Genomic DNA, 21,439 nt, shown 5'->3' with positions numbered 1-21,439 from the left:
GGTGGGAGCAGACACCTTCACAAACCAAGTGTGTCTTACTGATCTGTACAAGCTGATAGAAGGACCATCTGCTGAAATCCAGGGCTCCTGAGTTGGTGGGTTTGCTTGTGAAGCTTCTAGGACAAGGCACAGCCAGATGGAAGGGAGAGGATCCAGGACTTCCTAAATGCAGCCGCATCACCTCAACTCGCTGCAGTTTCAGAGACAGTGGAAGCTGCTCTTTACCTCAAAAGCACAAAGCAGAATTGGCAACTTCACATGTCTCAAGAGCTTCAAGATCCTTTGGTCTCATGTCCTTTGGCACCCCACAACTGTATGGGGGACAAATGTGTTACATGTTTCCAAGGCTACAGACATGGTGCCATCCTTACGGGCCTAGCTCATGTGAGGTACTTTGTGGATCAGGTACTTTGCTGGATCAGGTAATTTGTGGATCAGGTACTTTGCTGGGGGGATACAATGACCCAGGTGGTCTGCGTCCTCTGCCATTGGTTTGAACAGGGCACCCCCTGAAGTCTCCATCTCGGCTGTATAGTCTAGTCCAAATTTGCCTGGCTCCCCCGCTCCCTCCCAAGTCCTGCACACTGTCTTTTTGCCAACACCTCAGCCCTGTGTGCTAATTCATGTCTGCATGGTACGAGACACCGCTTCACGGCATACACTGCCACGGTATGTACATATGCATCCACGTGTGTGTATGTGTAGCATGTAGCTCATTCTGCTCAGCCTCTGGTGCCGTTCCACATTGCTCCCAGCCCCACTGCTGTCACTGTCGTCCCAGATGTCCTTGCCATGGCCACAGACAATCTGCCGTCTCCTGGAAACGCTGGGGCTGCCCTTCAGAGAGCTGGCAGCCACTGGCAGTCAGGGCCTGCTTTGCAGAATAGAATGTGAACCCATCTCCTGATGGCCTACTTGACTTATTTAATTAAAGATGAAAACATGCAACGAGCAAAACCTGCAGCGTGTCTCTGCCTTTTCCTTTGCATTTGTTCTCAGCAGCAATTGGGTCACCATTTTTTTTTTTTTCAATTAACGGAAGGGAGGTGACTTCCAGCATGAAGCAGGACAGAGAATCCATTCCCTGCCCATTCCCAAAGGATCAAAGGCACTGGGGGAATATGGGCAGGATGAACGTTCCTTGCGTTACCAGGCTGGCAGAGCTGGTGGGGACTGCGCTGGGGGGAGAGAGAGAAAACCCAGGTATTTGGGGGCAGAGACAGGTACATTGGGCCAGCGGTCAGGGGGCCTGGGGATGAGTCCCAGCTTTACCACTGTCTGGCTGTGTGACCTTGGATGAGTCACTGCCTTTACTTGGACACCAGTTTCCTTTTAGAATGAAAGTATAATCAGTTGTTCACATTGTTCCCAAAAAGCCCCATTAGGGATTCAAAAGTCAGCTGAAAGGGCAGGCGGCACGCTCTCCATGAGAGCCACGGTGCGTTTTGATCTGCTTTACATGTTCAGATAGCATTTCAGATTTATTTGGCCTTCAACTAAATCTCCAAAAACACATGAGAAGATTGCCAAGGACCCTTTCAGCTAAGACATTGAATGGAGTCCTTTTAAATTGCAGTTACATCTGTCATAACAACTTCAGTTCTTACTACATTTCAGCCCTGCTTGTCTCCCGAGAGCTGCCTACAGAGCATGGGTGTTCCCCGGGGAGAAGGGAGAGAGCTCGTTTTGGAACACAGAAGCCAGAGCTGGTGGGGCTTTGTGGGTCTCAGGACACAGGGGTAGCAGGACCAGCAGCTGCAGGAAGAGGCAGAGGAGGGCTGAGCATGGGAACAGTGGCTCCTGGAGTGAGGGAGTGAACACTCAGAAAGGCTCAATGTGAGGGAACAGGCCCCCTCCCCAGATCTTAACCTGTGTCTGCCAGTTCACCCAGTCCAGGCCTGGGAAGCTCAAGCCAGCTCCCTCCTGCCCATTAAAGTATTTGAGCTGGTACCTGTCATCCCGACCTGAACAGAAGCTGTCCATCCCCGTCAGGTGCTATTGCTGTCTCCCCTACTCTGGGGACTAGATATAGTTAGTTTAATTTCTGGGCTGTGTTTCCTACCACAAATGACCCCCTGGGGAAACAATTGCACTAATCACAGAGCAGAGAAGCCTGGACGCCTCCCCACCTGCCCACCCCTCAGCCACGAGGCCGGAACCATCTCTCCTCCTCCCCCTTTTCCCCCACCCCCAGACCCCTTCGGGATCCTCAGTCTTCCTTCCTACACCCCAATTTACTCAACCCTGGGAAGGAACCAAGTGCCCCGTGCGATCTCTGGGACAGGGAGAGTCGGCTGGGACTCTCTGGAAAGCAGTTTGATCAGCAGGGGACGGGGGTCAAGGACCTGTGCCATTGCCCACAGAGCCCTGCCAGGCCCAGCACTGGCCCAGCCCTGGAGCCTGCAGCAGTGTCCCCAAGTGTGTTTGGAGAAATTGTGGTCACAGGGCTGCTCTTGGGAAGTTACGGTGCACGCTTGCCATTACAGGCTCCACGCAGGCCGCTTTCCTGACTCACCCAGCGTTAAGGATTACCTCCTAGAAAGAACCATTTTTACGGAATTCCTTTATCATGAAAAGCTTTTTTTTTTTCCCCCCAAACAACAGTGTTTTTCAAGACTCTGGCCTTCTTTATTTTTTAAGACTCTGTCACCCAGGTGGGAGTGCAGTGACACAGTCACAGCTCACTGCAGCCGAGACCTCCCAGGCTCTAGCAATCCTCCTGCCTCAGCCTCCCAAGTAGCTGGGACAACAGGCATGTGCCACACCTGCTAGCTTTTTTGTATTTTTTGTAGAGATGGGATCTCACCACATTGCCCAGGCTGATCTTGAACTCCTGAACTCAAGCAATCTGCCGGCCTCAGCCTCCCAAAGTGCTGGGATTATAAGCGTGAGACACTACACCCAGCCAAGACTCCGTCATTCTGCAGATAGTAGCCATCAGCAGCCTGCAGCTGGAAGTGTGTAGAACCAAAAGCCACCCTAAGCAGACATTAGGAGGTGGGTGAGTTGGCTGGGAGAAAAAATCCAGGGTTGGGTTTAAGGCCCATCCCCCTTCACGCCATCCTCCCCGAGCTGCCAGGGTAAGAGGAGCCCTCAGAGATTACAGCAGTCTCAGGGGCACTGTGGGCCAGGGTTCAAGGCCCTGAGACTTGCTGTCCCCAAACCTCCCTGGTTCTTGGCTTCCTTAACTCAACCCACACTGTGGGGCCTCCGTGGCATGATCCAAAAGATGTGGAACTCCCCACAGAGAGTGGGGACTCTGGAGAACCAGGCCAGGTATAAACACCACGGGATACTATTTATCTGAGAAATAGGAGTTTGAGATCGCTCTTAAAGGAGCCATTTCTGAAACAGTGGGACAAAGGTTACCAGCAGTAAATAGGTTTCCTGGAGGTGTAATCCTCTGGTAGCTAGTAAAACCTTTGCTGAATGCTGTGGGCCAGCCGTTTATTGGAAGAAGAAGCAGGTAGTAAGTGCCCAGCAGGAGAGGCCCGCCCAAGAAAATTAGAAGGGGGAAAAAGAAGGAAGGGAGGGAAGGGGAAGGAAGGAGAGGGAAGAGAAGAGGAAAGAACGAAAAAAAGGAGGAAGAGGCCGGGCTTGGTGGCCCACACCTATAATTCCAGCACTTCGGGAGGCTGAGATGGGAGGATTGCTTGAGGTTAGGAGTTCGAGAACAGCCTAGTCAACATGGCAAGATCCCACCTCTTAAAAAGAAGAAAAAGAAAGAGGAAGGAAGGGAGGGGAAGGTTGGGAAAGGAAGGGAGAGAGGAAGGGAAGGAGGGTGACAGTGGGATGCATTTCATGCCTATGCAGAGGGGAAGACAGCCAAGTTGTTGAAAAGTACACCCTTGGGGATAACCACAGCCACAGTGCCCGAGTTTAGAGGGTCAGGCCAAGCCCAGGTACACTCAGTCCTATACACCTTTGACCATGGGGCTAATTTGCCCCATGGATATGTGGCTCACATCATGTTTGTTTTTGCTTTTAACAACTGGCAGGCCAGCACAGTGGCTCACACCTATAACCCCCAGCACCCTGGGAGGCCAAGGCAGGCGGATCACTTGAATCCAGGAGTTTGAGACCAGCCTAGGCAACATGGTGAAACCATGTCTCTACAGAAACAAGACGAAACATTCACCCGGTGTGGTGGCACGCACCTGTAGTCCTAGCTACTCGGGAGGCTGAGGTGGGAGGATCACCTAAGCCCAGGAGGTGGAGGCTGCAGTGAGCTGTGATCACATCACTGCAGTCCAGCCTGGGTGACAAAGTGAGACTCTGTCTCAAAAACAAACAGTTGGCATTCGAGGACAACACTTGAAAATGAAGGGATTTTATATAAAAGGCAGACTTGGCTCCTCTTGAAAATCAGGTGTCTTGGTTTGGGTTACACCGGCAGCTGACCCTGGGACAAGGGCACAATGGTTTCTTTAGGAGCTGCAGATGGTCCGGCAAGGGAGGAGAGGAGGCAGGCAGCCAGCAAGACTGCGCCGCTGAGCCAGCCGCCACTTTGGGGAACTGCAGCCGAATCCCTCTGGGAACCACGGTGTAAAGCCGGTGCCTTGGACTCACTCCACCCCGGGGTGAGGGGAGGGAGTCTGGAGGTTCCTACACCAGTGCCTGGCAGCCTCTGGCTGAGACTGCTCTAAGAGAGTATTAATTTCACAGCACAGCCGCTGGCCCCAGCAGAACAGCATTCCCAAACTCTGGAAAAACCCATTAGACTCAGAGGTGAAGATACAGGTGGCTGGAAGTTTCCAGAGCACAGTAAAAGGTTAGGTGTAGGGGATAGGGCACGGTCTGACAACATCTACACCCTGGGGTGCTCTCATTCCCACAGGAAAAATAGGCTCTGGTGGGAGAGGGCAGCAGCCTCTTTAACAGGAGAAGGGCAGAGTCCCCACCTGCCCATCCCCCATCGCCCCAATTACTGAGGCAGCAATGCCCATTGCCATGTATCATAGCACTTGCACTGATGTTTGACTTCCAACACAATATCTTCTCTGTGAATTCATGTCTGTCCAACATGAGAAAGTGTCAGGCCAAGAGGGCCACGGCTCCCATGCCATTCACTGTGACAGCTCCCCAGCCACTATAGGCATTTGGGTTTACAGCCCTGGCTTAAAGTCCTGGAATGCTAAGTTCTGGGCTGGCTTTCCTGACAACACTCACTCTAGGTTTCTCTTTTTTTTTTTTTTTTTTTTTTTTTTTTTTTTTTTTTTTTGAGACAGAGTCTTACTCTGTTGCCAGGCTGGAGAGCAGTGGTGCGATCTCAGCTCACTGCAAGCTCCGCCTCCTGGATTCACGCCATTCTCCTGCCTCAGCCTCCCCAGTAGCTGCATCTCTACAAATATATATATATATATATATACACACACTCTAGGCTTCTTAATGCTTAGACCTCAGGAATGAGGTGGTTGCTCTCCCTGGTCCGCACACCATGGAACTGAACACCCCCCGGCCATCTCTCACGGCACCTACCTAGACTTCTCCCGCCCATCTGAGCAGGTGGCCAGAATAAACATGGAGGAAGAGGACAGCTGGTTTTGCCCACCTGGAGGTGAACAGGGTCAGGCCTGCATCCAGTTCATGCCAGAGCTGCCCCCTGGAATGTTTTCAACTCATTTCTGCCTCGGTGCACGCGGTGGGGCATGCTCCTCTGTAGGGCACACAGACCCCTTGGGCATGCTGTCTCTGTGATCAGCATGGCAATGCCCAGTGCCTGGGCTCAAATGCTGCTCCATTCTCTCCCACACAGGAAAGCTCAACAGAGTGACAGAGGACACTGTGTGTGCAAAGAGGATAAAGGGGACATGGGAAGTTTGGAGACCAAGAAGCAGTTTGCTCTGGCCGAGACGGTGATGAGACAGGAGGCTGGAGAGGAAAACTGGGGCCCGAATGTACTAAGTAAAAGAGGTTTCACTTGCTCCTAAGAGCTATAGAGAGCCATTGAAAGGCAGAGTGAAGCAGAGTGGTTTGGTCTGATCAAGTGTATTCTATTTTACAGAGAGAAGAGTGAGGCACAGAGAGCTGAAATGGCCAGCCATGTTGGAACATGAACCCATGCCACTCATCCTCAGATTCCAGGCCTAGATCCTCCTGTCCCATCCTTTGCCTCACACCTCACACCCGATGTATTAAGACCCCATGGGCTGTGTGCTATGGTTTGAATGTCCCCCAAGATTCATGTATTGAAACTTCATCACCAATGTGATAGTACCAAGAGGTGAGACGTTTAGAAAGTAAATCACGAGGAGAGAGCCTTCAAGAATGGAATTAGCAGCTGGGTGCTGTGGCTCACGCCTCTAGTCTCAGCACTTTGGGAGGCCAAGGTGGGCAGATCATGAGGTCAGGAGTTTGAGACCAGCCTGGCCAACAGGGTGAAATCGAATCTTTACTAAAAATACAAAAATTAGCCAGGCATGGTGGCGGGCCCCTGTATCCCAGCTGCTCAGGAGGCTGAGACAGGAGAATCGCTTGAGCCTGAGAGGCAGAGGTTGCAGTGAGCCGAGATCGCACCATTGCACTTCAGCCTGGGAGACGGAGTGACTCTGTCCCAAAAAAAAAAAAAAAAGAATGGAATTAGCAACCTTATGAAAGGGCTGGAGGAAATGAGCAATCGCTCCTTTTTGCCTTCTGCCATGTGACAGCACAGCACTTGTCCCTTCCAGAAGAAGCCAGAATAAGACAGGAAGCAGAGAACATCCCTCACCAGACACCAAACCTGCAGCACCTTGATCTTGGACATCCAGCCTCCAGAACTTGAGAGATAAATTTCTATTGTTTAGAACTTGCCCACTCTGTGGTATTTTATTATATTAAGTTGGTGCAAAAGTCATGGGTTTTTTGCCATCACTTTAATGTAAAAAACTGCTTGCACCCACCTAATAGCAATACAAATGGGTGAAGATACTGTGTGCATGCTATGAAACCCAAGCCAGAATCGCAGGCTTCCCTCTGGGATCATACAGGGCAAGCACCAGCTGTCTCCTGGGTATCAGCTTTCCAAAGTCTGCCCTGAGTCTGCTCTTCTCCAGGCTTGAATAGCAACAATGTGTCCTGGCTGTGTGACTTTGGACCGTGACTTGCCCTCTCTGAGCCTCGGCTGGCTCATGTAGAATGGGGGATAATATCGACGGGAAGGGTAGGGTGCTGTATGGAGCATGCCTGATTCACAGTGAGCCTAAATCAACAAATACTTTGAAGTCTGGAATGGGGGCCCGAGTAGAGCTGGTAATAGAACCTAGGGCCACATAGAATGAGTCCCTCAGCATGAGCGCCAGGCAGGCAGGCTGTAAACCTGGACAAATACTGAAAGGACAAATACTGAAAACCAGAACTGAGGTTCCAGGGACCAACTCTGAGATACCCCATGGAGCAATTCCCAGAGTTTGGACAAGTGAACAGGGCAGAGTTTTCTCGTTCCTTTTGGGAGTATTCATTCATTCCACTTCTGTTTTTTAACACTCTCTTTCCCCTGACTCGAGGTTGATTTATTTAAGCAGTTTCTCTTCCCAGAAAAAAAAAATGCCCTCTGCCTCTGTCTCTATCCATGGAGAGACCGACCCTTAGGACCAAGAAGACCCTGGTTTAAATCAGTTCACTCAAAGCATTGGCTGATCGGCAGTGCTTCTCCCTCCAGCCCTGGCTCTTGAGGGGTCTGACCAACCCAAATAGTGGCATGTTCACACTTGGCCTGACCCACCACTTCCTGACACGTGTCCTGTTCAGCTGGGGAGCAGGGAAACGGTTGCGAAGACATGTATCAAGACTTGCTCATGGAAGCAGGAATCCAAGACGCCCGTTAGAGGGGAATGCTGCTGACATCTTACTTCTAGATGCCAGTGCCTTTCTCTTTCTCTTTGAGGGGTGTTTAAGCCTCGGTTCCTGACCTCACCATTCACATAGCCTGCCACTGTGTCTGACCCAGAAGATCAGTGGTTGGATGAATGAATTAATTAATTAATTAATGGTCATAAAGTTCAAGAAGCATTTGGAAGAACTTTTTTTTTTTTTTTGAGACAGGGTCTCACTCTGTTGCCCAGGCTGGAATGCAGTGGCATGATCATGGCTCACTGCAGCCTCAGCTTCCCAGGCTCAAGCAATCCTCCCACCTCAGCCTCCTGGGTAGCTGGGACTACAGGTGCACACCACCACAGCCAGGTAATGTTTTTGTATTTTTTGTAGAGAAGGGGTTGCCCATTTGCCATGTTGCCCATGCTGGTCTCGGACTCCTGGGCTTAAGTGATCCTCCTGCCTTGGGTTCCCAAAGTTCTGGAATGACAGCCATGAGCCACCACACCCAGCCATGTTTTTTTAAATACACAGTGATGTGCCATCTTTGCAAATGTCAGTGTTAGTATGGCATGGAAGATAAGAGTGTGGAATCTGGAGCCAGTCTGCCCGGTCTCAAGTCCTGGCTCTGCCCATTTCATGGCTGTGTGGCCTAGGGCAAAGTACCCAGCCTGTCTTTGCTGCAGTTTCCTCATCGGTGAAATGGGGATAAAGTTGGTATCTACCTCATGGGGTTGTTGTAAGTATTAAGTTAATGCATGAAAATTGACTGGTGCATAGTGAGCACTCAGAAATGATTACTGTTATGCTAAGAGCCTCGCCGGAGGTAGAAGTAAAGAGGGTAAAACAGGCAGTTCTAATGGTTTTCCTTTCCAGAAATTGTTACTGAAACCACAGGGGTTCGGGCTAGGTCCTGCTGCTCACAACACAGAAAGCCAATCACTAAGACAATGAGAGTTGCCAGTGAAGAAGGCTTCAACTGGGTACCGCATCCAAGGAGGTCAGTCTCAACTCTATCCCCCTGACTGACTAAACTTAGGGGTTTATATAGCAAGGAAGAAATGTAACTACATCTAAGAAAGCAGGAATTAGGGAGGGATAAGGAAGAGGAGTTGGTCAACAACAGGCAGGCGTTGGCTTAGGAAATCATGGCTTAGGAAATCTGGCCGGTCATTGTCCAGATCCGGTGAGTTTCAGTTCCTTGATACTATCTGGAAGGCCTGATGGTTGTTTTCCTGAGAAATGAACTCAGATAAGGCAAATGTCACTTTATCAAGTTTCAAGACTGGGAGGTTTCATTTCAATATTTATTCCAAAGAAGCCATAAACGTCAGTTCTATGGGATAATTGGGTTGGTTTCAAAAATGACAAGATTGTGGCCGGGCACAGTGGCTCACGCCTGTAATCTCAGCTCTTTGGGAGGCCAAGGCAGACAGATCGTCTGAGGTCAGGAGTTCGAGACCAGCCTGGCCAGCATGGCGAAACCCCGTCTCTACTAAAAATTACAAAAATTAGCTGGGCGTGGTGGCGGGCACCTGTAATCCCAGCTACTTGGGAGACTGAGGCAGGGAGAATTGCTTGAACCCAGGAAGCGGAGGTTGCAGTGAGCCAAGATGGCACCACTACACTCCAGCCTGGGCAATAGAGTGAGACTCTGTCTCAAAAAAAATAAAAAAGAATTTGACTTTTGATGCCAGTGATGCTGGCAAAGGCAGGGAAACACCACATGAAGAGCTCCTAGACAAAGTCTCCTGCTCCACTCCAGATGCAAGCCCAAAATAAACACAGGAATAAAAAGCTCAGACTCAGTGGAGATCAAAGAAAGGCAAACCCAAATAACGGTGACCTCTTACACTGGCAATATTTTTTTAAAAAAATAGCAAAACCTAGCTGGGCCCAGTGGCTCATGCCTGTAGTCCCAGCACTTTGGGAGCCAAGATCATGCCACTGCACTCCAGCCTGAGCAACAGAGTGAGAGTCCGTCTCAAAAAAAACAAAACCCACTGCTGGTGAAGGTGTGGGGAAACATCCATTCTTCTGATGGGAGACTTCTGAAGGGCAGTTTGGTGACATATATCAAACATCTTAACGTGTCCCATACCCTTTAATCCAGCAAATCCAGTTACAGGAATTAATTTTATTTTATTTTATTTTTGCCACAAGATCTCACTCTGTCACCCAGGCTGGAGTCCAGCAGGGCGATCTTGGATCACTGCAACCTCCACCTCCCGGGTTCAAGCCATTCTCCTGCCTCAGTCTCCTGAATAACTGGGACTACAGGCACATGCCACCGTGCCCAGCTAATTTTTTTCTTTTTTTGGGGGGCTTTTTTTGGGGTTTTTTTTTTGTTTTTTTTGTTTTTTTTTTTGGTAGGGACAGGGTTTCACTGTGTTGGCCAGGCTGGTCTCTAACTCCTGGCCTCAAGTGATCCGCTCACCTCGGCCTCCCAAAATGCTGGTATTACAGGCATGAGCCACCGTGCCCAGCCCAGTTACAGGAATTTATCCTAAGGAAGTAACTGTGGCTGAAAGCTAATATTTAATGTCATTAAACATTAAATGTTGTTTATAAAGTGAAAAACTGGAAAACCACTCAAGTGCTGAATGACAGGGGGCTGGTTACATCAATTATGGTTACATATGATGGATTCTCTGCAGTCATTAAAATGATCATGTAGTTTTTTTCATGACAATTAAAAATGTTTAGGATACATTAGATGACAAAAGTGGGCTGTAAAACAACAAGCACCATATGACCTCATTTTTGTGAGATGAAATATTATCTCTAATGTGAATATATCTGCACAGAGAAATGACTGGAAATATAGAAACCAAAGTGTTGATGGCCGGGTGCGGTGGCTCACTCCTGTAATCCCAGAGCTTTGGGAGACTGAGGTGGGCAGATCACGAGGTCAGGAGATCGAGACCATCCTGGCTAACACAGTGAAACCCCGTCTCTACTAAAAATACAAAAAAAAAAAAAAAAAATTAACCAGGCGTGGTGGTGGGAGCCTGTAGTCCCAGCTACTCAGGAGGCTGAGGCAGGAGAATGGCGTGAACCTGGGAGGCGGAGCTTGCAGTGAGCCGAGATCACGCCACTGCACTCCAGCCTGGGCAAGACAGAGGGAGACGCTGTCTCAAAAAAAAAAAAAAAAAAAAAAAAAGAAGCCAAAGTGTTGACAGTAGATGGTGAGTATTTTATGGTTTTCCCTTTCTTTATCTGAATTGTTAACAATTTCTTTAACAAACATGTATTCCTCGTGTCATCACGTAGCAGTTAAGAGCATGGACTTCGGAGTCAGGCTGCCTGAGTTCAAATCCCAATTCCATTCTGGGTTAGCTGAGACCTCTCTGAGCTGCAGTCTTCAAGTAGAAAATGGAGAGAATAATAATAAAGCCAAGACCCTAGCTGGGAGGGTGTTGGAGGCTCTAAGTGACATGATACATTCCGTGTGCTGCCCCGGCGCAGTTCCCCACAGTTATCGGTTACTGTCACTGTTATCACCATGACTAATTACTGTTATAATTATTAATATAACCTTTGCAATTGGGAAAGTGATAAGCCTTGGCCTCTGCCCATATCCTCTGATCACCCAGAGTCCCCGAGAGCTGTCCCCACCAGCTCTTCCCCGGCAGGCTGGCGCTCGCTCTCAGACTTGCTGTGAGGCCTTCAGCCCACACTTGCCAGAATGCCTGCATTTTCTCCTCCGTGCCCTTTTCTGCAGAGAGGGCTTGGAAGAAACAGCCTAGCAAACACCAGTCTCCTGGCCCCAGAGCGAGACGTGGAAGTTTGCAGAAATGCATCACCAAATGTTTGATTTGGGAGGAGAGGAAGAGCAGAGCTCATACCGAGAGCAAAATAGGACAGAAAGGAGATTTTTCAGTAAGGGCTGAGGAGAGACTGTCGTTCATCACTGGAGCCTCCTTGTTTCCTCACTTCGCTTCTTGACTTCAGTCCTGACCACCTCGCTTGCTGTGGAACATCTGGCTCCAATATGGGGCTGATTTTAATACATCCAAGACATCTTCCTTTGCCCAGCAGACTTAGAAGAAGCCAAGGAGAAACCCCGTGGGGTTGCCAGCAAATATCTACAGAGGCAGAGAGGCAGGCAGGAAAGAGGAGGATGGTGAATAACCAAGTGGGAACCGGGGCGCATCTGGCAGGTGAGCTGAGACCCGTGTGTTCAGATATCAAGATTATGGGCCAGACAGAGGCATGCCCATTGGACAGCAGCAGCCTCTGGAAGCGACCACCTGCCCTTGGTTTCTATCCTTTCCTGTTGTTCCTCACTAGGCAGGAGCTGGCTTTATGTAGGTCACAGATTTTCCAGATATGGGAGAACAGGATTTGGGGCACCTTGTAGTTGTTACACACACACACACACACACACACACACACACACATGCCCCTCCTCCCAGACCAGGAGGGCAGAAGGGTCATGGAACTTCAGCTAGAGTCCATCCTCCTGTTGGTCTGGCCTGGAGGGAAGCTGCAGCCCCTCTGCTTGTGGATGTCTCATGACCCGAGACAAAGCCAAGTGACTGTGGCTGACGAGCGCGTCAGAAGGGCTGACGGGAGCATCAGGTTGAAAACGAGAGAGAGAAGTGAATGAAAGAAGCTGTGGGCCAGGCGCGGTGGCTCAAGCCTGTAATCCCAGCACTTTGGGAGGCTGAGACGGGCGGATCACGAGGTCAGGAGACCGAGACCATCCTGGCTAACACGGTGAAACCCCGTCTCTACTAAAAAGTACAAAAAACTAGCCAGGTGAGGTGGCGGCGCCTGTAGTCCCAGCTTCTCGGGAGGCTGAGGCAGGAGAATGGCTTAAACCCGGGAGGCGGAGCTTGCAGTGAGCTGAGATCCGGCCACTGCACTCCAGCCTGGGCGACAGAGCGAGACTCCGTCTCAAAAAAAAAAAAGTTGTTGTGATTCCTAGAAGTTTCCGCTCCACCCACTTCCCACAACAACTCCCACAACAACTCCACTACTCTAAATGAGCGATTAATTCCTCCAGGATCAGGGTTGTGAAGGAGGTGCCAAAAGCTAAGAAAAAGGCTTTATGTTTGCAGGTCCTGGACCTCTTAGCATTTCAGGAGAGTTAGCAAGGCTGCCCTGTGCAGGGGTGGAGTGGCTCTCTTTTATTATTGGTGTTGGAGATAGAACAGTAGTCAGGGACATTAATTGTGGCATTCTATTTTTCTTATTCTCACTTATGTATGTAGAAGATGTTCAAAGAATGGTAAAGTCATTACCCCCTTTCCCCTACAGGGAGTAGAGGGAGACCAGCTTTCCTCCTTCTGAACTCTGTCCCTCAACAGGGAAGAAAGAGTCCCCAAACTCAATACTAAACAAACCCAGTGGTTTTCAGCACTGGACACAAGTTAAAATCTCCCACTGGTTCTCACACTTTCCTGGACATCTGACGCCCTGCTCCTGAAGGCCTTGTTAAAACACAGATCTCTGGACCCCACCCTAACAGCTTTGGATTCTGTTGTCAGGGTGGGGCCTGAGAGTTTGCACTTTAACAAGTGCCCTGGTGATGCTGACGCTGGTCCCCGGCTTCAACTTTGAGAACCACCACCCTCCCCCAGTCCTCAGAGACTGATTTGGTTGGTCTGGAGTGGGGTTTCTTCGGCAGCTGTTGTGCAAAAGCACCAGGAAGAGCCATGGTTCACACCACCAGGGCCAGTTATGGAGAACCTACTATGAGAGCACATTATAAAAATAAGCACTTTCAGCAGGACATGGACTCTAAAATAATAAATAACACAAAAGTATAAAATAAGCAGAAACATCCGGCTCTCAGTTAAGTACTTGCTAAGCTCCAGCTGCTTCCACCTCATCTAACTCCTGTTCCCTTTCCACATCCTGGTCTTAGCCCCTCTGTGGCTTTGCAGGAGCCGTCTCCACGTGGCCCGGCCTTGCTCCGGTTCTGGCTGAGCTCTGGGACAGGAGCGCTTGATGGTGCCTCTTGGCTCTGAGTCTGCGTTTCCTTGACATCTTATTGCTCTGATTTTCTCTCAAGTGCCTCCCCTTCTTTCCTTTGTTGTGGAAGAAACATTCCCTCGTCTTGTCTATGTGCAGAGATCCCCAATGACTCGCCTTCTTTGCGACGGAGCAGATAGAAAGCGACTCGCCTTGGTCTTTGGAATAGCCGAGATCCTATGACCCTTATCCCTCCACCTGGCCAGACCCACATGGGCATAAATCACAAGGGTGCCAAGGCAAGACTGTGGACCCTGCCTCCATCTAGGCCCAGCAGAGGGGAGCTGTGGGCTTCCAGCCCGCTATGGGAAGATTTACCAAACAAAGAGCAGATGCTTCAAACAATGACATCATTGCAGACTGGGTCTATATTCAGGAAGGGAGTGGCCCATGGATGCTGGCCAGTCCTGCTCAGAGGAGCCTCAAAGAGAGGCCAGGCAGGCAAGCACGCTGACCAAGCAGCCACAGTGAGGACTGGGGAGGAAGACACACACATTACACCTCTCTTGGGCCAGGCACCTACAGGCAATATCCTAATTAATCCTTTTAACAGCCAGGTGCAGTGGCTCACGCCTGTAATCCTAGCACTCTGGGAGGCCAAGGTAGGTGGATCAGGAGGTAGGAGTTTGAGACCAGCCTGGCCAACATGGTAAAACCCTGTCTCTACTGAAAATACAAAACTTAGCCAGGCATGGTGGCAAGTGCCTGTAAGGAGAATCGCTTGAACCTGGGAGGCAGAGGTTGCAGTGAGCTGAGATTGTGCCACTGCACTCCAGCCTGGGCAACAGAGCAAGATCCCATCTTAAAAAAAAGAAATTAAATTAAAACAAAATTAATCCTTATGACGCCACAGTAGGTGCTGTCAGACCTTGATCTAGAAGACATGACTGCTGACCCCTATCCTGCCTCCTTGGGTCTGATACAAACAAGCCGAGTGGGAACTGGCATAAGGGCACGTGTAAGTGCTCATGTATGTGCATATAGGTGTGTGTGTGCCTGTGTGCATGTGTGTGTTGATTTGCATACCTTCCTGCCCTCTCCACACAGATTCCTACCCCTCAGTCTTTCCAGCCCCAGCACACGCAGATTCCATCTTCATTTTCTTAAATCTTCATCTTTGCCCATAACCTCCCCCAGGGAACCTCCCAGCCTAATTGAAAAAAAAAAAAAAGAGAGAGAGAGAAAATGTTGAATTGGTGTAGGATTCCCTTATCTCAGATGGGAGGAAAATCGCTGGAAAGTTTTAAAGTTTAGGTGTCAATAGTCCTGTGAGTCATTTTATGACTGGGTTTGTGCAGCCCCGCAGCCAAGCCTTCTTGCCTCTCTGAATCTGTTTTACCATCTGTAAAATGCAGGCAAGGGAAGTGGGGAAGGCTTCTAGTCAGGTTAGTTTCACATCCATGCTTTGAGGCCCTGTGGTCCCAGAGACAGCATTAAATAGGCAAAACATTAAAAGGGAAAATTTATTTTTAAAATTATTTATTTATTTATTTTGAGATTTATTTTGACTCTGTCGCCCAGGCTGGAGCACAGTGGTGTGATCTCGGCTCACTGCAACCTCCACCTCTAAAAGGGAAAATTTAAAACCACCCCCTCTTTTAGAAAATGAAAGACATAGTCACACTCAAAATCACTGTAGACATATTTGTGGTACAAAAATGGACTGAAACCCCAACGCTGGAAGGCTCCAAAGCCCTGACCCCTTGGGGCTCTGGGTCAGAAGTCAACTGTCTAGGTTGGGCTTGGTGGCTCATGCCTGTAATCCTAGCACTTTGGGAGGCTAAGGTGGCAGGATCACTTGAGCCCAGCAGGTGGAGGCCGCAGTGAGTCATGATGGTGTCACCTCACTCCAGCCTAGGTGACAAAGCGAGAACCTGTCTCAAAAAAAAAAAAAAAGAAAAGAAAAGAAAGAAAAGAAAAAGAAAGATGTTTCTTTATTGTCTTATCTTCTTTCCTGGCATCTCTTACAGCTAGGTGTACCTATGTGGCTAATGTCCAACCAATGGAAAGATGGAAAGTAAGTGGCAGCATTAGGTGCAATTTCATAAAGGGAGAGTGGCACTTTTTTTGGCTTCTTCCACCTCATGACAGCTCGATGCAAACATAATGGCAAGACTCAAGCTGCCATATTGGAGCATGGAGTAAAAGTCATTCACTGGGGACAGCAGAACGGGACAGAAATCTCCTGAGTCTTTGATAAGGCACGACAGTAGCCTTGGATAGCCTATCTCTGGAATGTGTGTGAAGTTTGTGTTTCATAATGTTGCTCTAATTTTGCGTGTTCTATTACTCAAGACTGAATCTAATCCTCACTAAATCAGAGGTGTCACACTTGGTGCCACTACTCATTAGTCTGGGGCATTAGATTTACTTTCAAATTGTTTTATTCTAAATAGCATAACATGAACTTCTTTATGTAAAAAAACACAACCTGCATCTCTGGGGGTTTTTTCCTCATGTATTCTATTATCTTCCTAGGATACATTGCTGTTAACAGAACTTTAGCATCAAAGAACATCTAGGCCGGGCGCGGTGGCTCAAGCCTGTAATCCCAGCACTTTGGGAGGCCGAGACGGGCGGATCACGAGGTCAGGAGATTGAGACCATCCTGGCTAACACGGTGAAACCCCGTCTCTACTAAAAAATACAAAAAAAACTAGCCGGGTGAGATGGCGGGCGCCTGTAGTCCCAGCTACTCGGGAGGCTGAGGCAGGAGAATGGCGTAAACCCGGGAGGCGGAGCTTGCAGTGAGCTGAGATCCAGCCACTGCACTCCAGCCTGGGCGACAGAGCAAGACTCAGTCTCAAAAAAAAAAAAAAACATCTAGGCTGGGTATGGTGGCTCACGCCTCTGATCCCAGCACTTTGGGAGGTCGAGGTGGGTGGATCACCTGAGGTCAGGAGTTCGAGACCAGCATGGCCAACATGGTGAAACCCCGTCTCTACTAAGAATACAAAAATTAGCCCGGTGTGGTGGTAAATGCCTGTAATCCCAGGTACTTGGGAAGCTGAGACATGAGAATCACTTAAACCCAGGAGGCAGAGGCTGCAATGAGCTGAGATCGTGCCACTGCACTCCACCCTGGACAACAGAGTAAGACTCTGTCTCAAAACAACAACCACAACAAAAATCTACATTTTAGTATCTCTCAATACATGCTGCCAACTAATGTTGTTTTTGTTGTTGTTGTTTTTGTTTTTAAAAAATAATAGACATGGGGTCTCCCTATGTTGCCCAGGCTGGTCTCTAACTCTGGGGCTCAAGCAGTCCTCCCACCTGAGCCTCCCAAAGTGCTGAGATTACAGGCCTGAGCCACTATGCCCAGCCTACCAACCAATGTTCTGAAATGGTTGCAAATGACATTCCTGCCAGTTGCATATTTGAATGCCTATTGCATGGTTCCTGCACTAGTACAGGAGGCAAGGGAGTGGACGCTTTCTGTCCCCCAGCCATGCCCCTTGAATCACTCCGGACTTGAGCAGCAGCTGAGCAGTCTCGCCTGTCCCCGCTCACAGCTTCCCCCTCTCAGGTGCCAGTAACATCTCTCATTTCTAACCCAAGACTTCCTCCAAAGCTCCAGAAGCTTACTCAGCTCTGAGGCAGGTGAAGTGTGGCAAGGAGTTAGTGCTGCAAGGAGACGGGAGATGCTGAAACATACCTGGGTATTTTTTATTTGTTTGTATTGGTTTTTTTCCCTTTTATTTTCAATTGACACATAATGATTGTACATCTTTATGGGATACAGAGTGGTGTTTTGATACGTGTTGTTTTTGTTAATGATTTATAAAAGAGGAATAACTGAGTCAACTGGAGATATTTTTGAGGATAGAGGTGAGGACCAGATAACAACAAAATAACAATAGCAATTATTTGTTTAACACCTACTCTGTACCAGATACTGTTTCACTGTTGACATAAAACAATCTTGGCCAGGCTTTGTGGCTCACGTCTATAATCCCAGCACTTTGGGAGGCTGAGGTGGGCGGATCACCTGAGGTGAGGAGTTCAGCCTGTCCAACATGGTGAAACACCGTCTCCACTAAAATATAAAAATTAACCCGGCCTGGTGGTAATCCCAGCTACTCGGGAGGCTGAGGCAGGAGAATCACTTGAACCCGGGAGGTGGAGCTTGCAGTGAGCCGAAATTGCGTCATTGCACTCCAGCCTGGGCAACAGAGCGAGACTCCGTCTCAAAAAAGCAAAACAAAACAAAAACGAAACAAAAGTAAAACAATCTCTCAGCAACTCTGCAAAGTAGATTATTTTATTCTTCCCACTTTGCAGATGAGGAAACCAGGGTTTGCAGGTGTAAAGTAACTTGCTCAAGGTCTTGAAATTACGAGGCTGAAGCAATACAGCTTGAACAAAGCCTGAGCCCCACCTCGTCTGAGGTAGCAGACGATGAGGAACACTGTCTTAGGAGGGAGGAAAGAGTGGATGATCTGAAATGAATCCCAGTTTCCCCTGCAAAAAATGATGGTCACGTGCAGAGAACCCTGGCCAGGCCTCCTGTGAGTGTGTGTGTGTGTGCGCGCGCGCACGTGTATTAGGATGGATGGGACAAAGTGAAACATTACAAAAAGCCAGGAGAAGGAGCTTGGTCCGATGCTAACCGGCGCTATGGGAGTGAGGCTCCTATCTTCCTACAGAGAGTGGGAGCAGGGGCCGTATCTTTGGGGCTTGGCTGGAACAAACAGTTCTGGCGGCAGCCTTGTGTTTGTTTTCCCGGGCAAGGCAGCTTAAGGGGAGGCAGGGTCACCCTGGACTGCAGCCTTGAGCTGTTGCAAACACTGCCTCACATCCCACCTCAACCCACTCAATGCTGGGGCTCTGGGCAGGGGAACGATGGTGGGTCTGTGAGGGTGTCAGGTTGTCAGGAACAAGGCTGCTGGCTTCAAGCAAGTGGTGCAACCCCTTCCAGCCCCAGGTACTCATCCTTCTGGTGGAGGATGTCACGGCTGCCTTCACGGGAGACGGAAAGATCAGTCCCTCTCCCAGTTTCTTGTGGTTCATTTCTCTGACTCTCCTGAGCCTCCGTTCAACCCCTCCCCATTTCCTTCTTCTCCCCGTTTTTGTTTTGTTTTGTTTTGTTTTTAGGGTATTTTGTGATGGAGTCTCACTCTGTCACCCAGGCTGAAGTGTAGTGGCACGATCTCGGCTCATTGCAGCCTCCGCCTCCCGAGCTCAAGCAATTCTCAGGTGTCAGCCTCCCAAGCAGCTGGAAATAGAGGCACCCACCACCACACCTGGCTAATTTTTTTTTAATCTGAAAAGCTAGTAAAAATGCTGAGACATTTCTCTGCTACCAAGGTGTGTGGGCACCGGGAAAGGGTCAGCTGCCTTGGCCCGATGCTGAGGGGCTAGTAGAGAGAAACATGAGCAGATGGGAGAGCTGCTTCTGTCCCACAGAGGGGCCAGCCTGAAGCCATGGGCTTAGGGACCCAATGTTTGGGCCGACTATGGTTAAGAACACAGTTATGATGTTCCCCTGAGCTGAGTTCCCGTCCCGGCTCACGGTGGTTCCCTGGCTGGGCAACTTGGGGCTCGTGATTGTCCCTTTCTCAGCCTGTTTTCTCATCCCTAACAACTCGTGAACATCGTGAATGTTGTGAGATTTGAACGAGATAATGCAGACAGAGCTTTCAAAGAGGCCGGATGCAGCAGCGCGCACCTATAATCCCAGCACTTTGGGAGGCCAAGGCAGGAGGATCATTTGAGGACAAGAGCTGGAGACTAACCTGGGCAACTTAGTGAGATCCCATTAAAATTTCTATGGAAAATTTAAAAATTAGCTGGGCGTGGTGGCACATGCCTATAGTCCCAGTTACTCAGGAGGCTGAGGCGGGAGTATCACTTGAGCCCAGGACATCAAGGCTGCAGTGAGCTGAGATAGAGCCACTGCACTCCAGCCTGGGCAACAGAGCGATACCTTGAGTCCAAAAAAAAAGCAGAGAGGAGGGCTTAGAAAAGAGCTTGGCATGTAGAAAGCCCTCCAAATGTTACCTTGTAATTATGGCAGGGATGAATTTCAAAACCATAAAGTGCTCACAGACAACAGGCCGCCTTGTCCACAGAGATGGCTGCAATTCCTCTGAAATACTGGGGGAGGGTGAATGGTGATGACTAAATCTCCCCTTCCCTCAGGCCCCAGGACTCCAGGGCAGAACTTTCTTAGCCCTGGGGGGAGGAGTGAAGCATGGGACCCTCCTTCCAGTCCCCACTGCCAGCCTCCCTGGCCCCCCAACACCCTGTCCTGCTCTGTGCCAGGAGGCTGCTCACACCCCCCAGAGGGCCTTATTCCTGTGACTGGACCCAAAGATGAGGCTGGGCCCAGTAATGTGTCACACGTGAATCTGTCACACATGAAGACACAGAAACAGCCCCTTGGCTGTTATTAAAAGGAAAAGAGGCCAGCAAGGTGACTCACGCCTGTAATTCCAGTGTCAGAGGCATGTGAACCAGAGCAACTCCATCTTGAATAGAAGCTGGGCAAAATGAGGCTGAAACCTACTGGGCTGCATTTCCAGAGAGTTAACACATTCTAAGTCACAGGATGAGACAGAAGGTCGGCACAAAATACGGGTCATAAAGACCTAGCTGATGAAACAGGTTGCAGTAAAGAAGCCACTAAATCCTACCAAAACCAAGATGGTGATGAGAGTGACCTCTGGTCATCCTCACTACTACACTCTCATCAGTGCCATGACAGTTTGCAGATGCCATGGCAACATCAGGAAGTTACCCTATATGGTCTAACAAGGGGAGGCATGAATAATCCACCCCTTTTTTAGCATATCATCAAGAAATAACCATAAAAATGGGCCAACAGCAGCCCTCAGGGCTGCTCTGTCTATGGAGTAGCCACTCTTTTATTCCTTTACTTTCATAATAAACTTGCTTTCACTTTGCACTGCTGACTTGCCCTGAATTCTTTCTCGTGTGAGATCCAAGAACCCTCTCTTGGGACATGGGGTTGAGACCCCTTTCCTGTAACACCAGCACTTTGGGAGGTCAAAGTAGAAGGATCACTGGAGCCCAGGAGTTTGAGACCAGCCCTAGCAACATAGCAAGACCCCATTTCTACAAAAACTTTAAAAAATATATTAGCTGGGAGTGGTGGCATGAACCTGTAGTCCCAGATACCCAGGAGGCTGAGGCAGGAGGATCACTTGAGCCCAGGAGGTCGAGGCTGCAGTGATCTGTGATCGTGCCACTGCACTTCAGCCTGGATGACAGACCTGTCTCAAAAAAATAATAATAAAAGAAAAAGGAAAGGAAAGAAAAGAAATGCTCCTCTTCCAAGCCTTTTCCCTGAAGAGAGTCCCAGCCTTAGACTGTGACCTATTCCCTCCCAGGCACTCTAGACTCCTGTGCCATGGGGTGACCCCCCCACACACACACACCAGCCCTGTGTCTCTCCACTGGGTACTTTTCATCCAGTATTAATTCTCCAATCTTTGTTGGTGAATCCTCCCCACTCCCCGCATATGATCTCTCACGTGGGGCTTTAACTGATTTTGAAAAATAAACATTAACAAACCGTGAAACTAAAAGCACAGCTATGTTGAAGCCTTGTCCTCTAATCTAGCTTTAAATGATAATAATGATAATGATAACAGCAGTTATTATTTATTGTGCTTTGTTGGAAGGATATTAGACTATAATT

The sequence above is a fragment of the Chlorocebus sabaeus genome, chromosome 9, assembly GCF_047675955.1.
Source record: "Chlorocebus sabaeus isolate Y175 chromosome 9, mChlSab1.0.hap1, whole genome shotgun sequence".
NCBI lineage: Eukaryota > Metazoa > Chordata > Mammalia > Primates > Cercopithecidae > Chlorocebus > Chlorocebus sabaeus.
The sequence above is the reverse complement of the archived record's forward strand: the minus strand, read 5'-3'. Positions refer to the sequence as shown.